A 2,037-nucleotide genomic window follows, 5' to 3' on the forward strand; every position below is an offset into this window, starting at 1 on the left:
CTGTTTTTCCAAGGTTGTGCATACATCATTATTTACCTCTGTCCCACTTAGCCCATGCAAACCTGCCTAATTGTTCGCCCATCTGCTTTGTTCTTCCATTCCCCTCCCCATTCTTGTATATTGCCCCTGTCCCCAACACCAGAACTATCCTGTGTCTATTCCCTACCCAGTGCTCCACCTTTCCCTCCCTCCCCTCACCCCACTCCTACATCCCAATAGCCAGCATTTATTGCCCTCTACTTTTTTGATCTTTGATGTTATTGCTGGTGTGAGATGATATCTCATAGTTGTTTTGATTTGCATCTCTCTAATGGTTAATGATCATGAACATTTCTTCATATGTTTGTTAGCTGCCCAGATCTCCTCCTTGGTGAAGTGTCTGTTCATGTCTTGTACCAATTTTTTAATTAGGTTATTTGTCTTTTTCTTGTAGAGTTGTTGTAGTTTCCTATATATTTTTGGCTGATGATACTGAACTTTTCTACCATCTCTTCCCACAGATGTAATCAGCTTGATTCCTGTGTATTTCATCTGCTGAGGTCCATGTGTATAGTCGTCTTCTATGTTGTTTGGAAATGGATTTTGCAATGAGGAAATTACTGGCCTTGCAACATTCTATCATGTGATCTCCAGCATCATTTCTATCATCAGTGCCATGTTTTTCACCTCCTGATTGATTATTCCTCTTTTTTTCTGACCTTTGAATTCCAATCAACAGTACTTATCAATACACCTTGATTGCATGTTTGATCAATTTCAGACTGAAGAAGTTGGTCAAATTTGCCAATATCTTCATCCTTAACTTTAGAGATTGTTGTATAAATATGAAATACGTTGTATGAATAATAGTTGTATTAATTGATCTATATTGTGGGCATATGGATATTATCTTATCACAGACAGCATTGTACTTCAAGATAGATCTTGAAATGTTCTTTTTAACAATGAATGTGACCCCATTCCTTTTATATCTGTCATTCCCAGTACAGTAAACCCCATATTTGTCAGAATTAAAATGGTCAATATCAGTCCATGTCAGCTCGCTAACTCCAGGATATTGATTTTTACCCATTCCATTTCATTTTTGACAACTTCCCATTTTCCTAGATTTACGTTTCATACATTCTACTTCCTATTATTAATGGATGTTTGTAGCTGTTTCTCCGCATTTTGAGTTGTATCTCATCAACAAATGAGGGTCCCAAAAGCTTTATTCCATTCATGTCATCATGGTCAATTCTACTTTGAGGAAGCAACTCTTCCCCAGTCATTTTTTGAGTGCCTTCCAACTTGAGGGGCTTACATTCTGGCACTTATGTATGATAATATTCTGGTGCTTCATAATACACATAAGATTTTCATCTTTTAGCACTATATCTGACAGTGTTCCACTGCTATTCATAAGGTTTTCAGTGACTAAACATTCAGAAGTGGTATGCCTCTCCTTATTCTGCCTTAGTCTATAAAATCCGCTGAAATCTGTGCACCATGGGTGAACCTGCTGGTATTTAAAATACTGGTAACATAGTGTCCAGCATCACAGCAACATGCAAGCCACCACAGTGCAACAAACTGACAAATGAATGGTGGAATCTTTACTATTTAATCCCATCTTAATCCTTACTCTTCAGTACACCTTAATCTGTGTTGTTTTTACAGACTGTTGAGTTGGTTCCAATCCATAGCAACTTGTATAAAGTTTCCAAGGAGTGGCTGATAAGCTTGAACCATCAACGTCACAGTTCAAACTGACTTTGCAGGCCAGCGCATTAACCTACAGCACCACACCAGGACTCCACCTTAATCTGTAGTCCTACTCTGGAGTCCGGTGTGGTGCTGTGGGCTAATGCATCAGACTGCAAAGCTGTTTGAACTGCAAGGTTGGCAGTTCAAGCTCACCAGCTGCTCCTTGGAAACCCTATACAGAATCGCTATGGTTCAGAATCGACTCAACGGCACTTTACAACAACAACCATAATTCTGCCTTATTAATAACTCTCTTCAAAAAGGGTCCGTATACCAACAGAGAGGGAAAGA

This window comes from Chrysochloris asiatica, unplaced genomic scaffold, assembly GCF_000296735.1.
Source record: "Chrysochloris asiatica unplaced genomic scaffold, ChrAsi1.0 scaffold00092, whole genome shotgun sequence".
NCBI classification, from domain to species: domain Eukaryota; kingdom Metazoa; phylum Chordata; class Mammalia; order Afrosoricida; family Chrysochloridae; genus Chrysochloris; species Chrysochloris asiatica.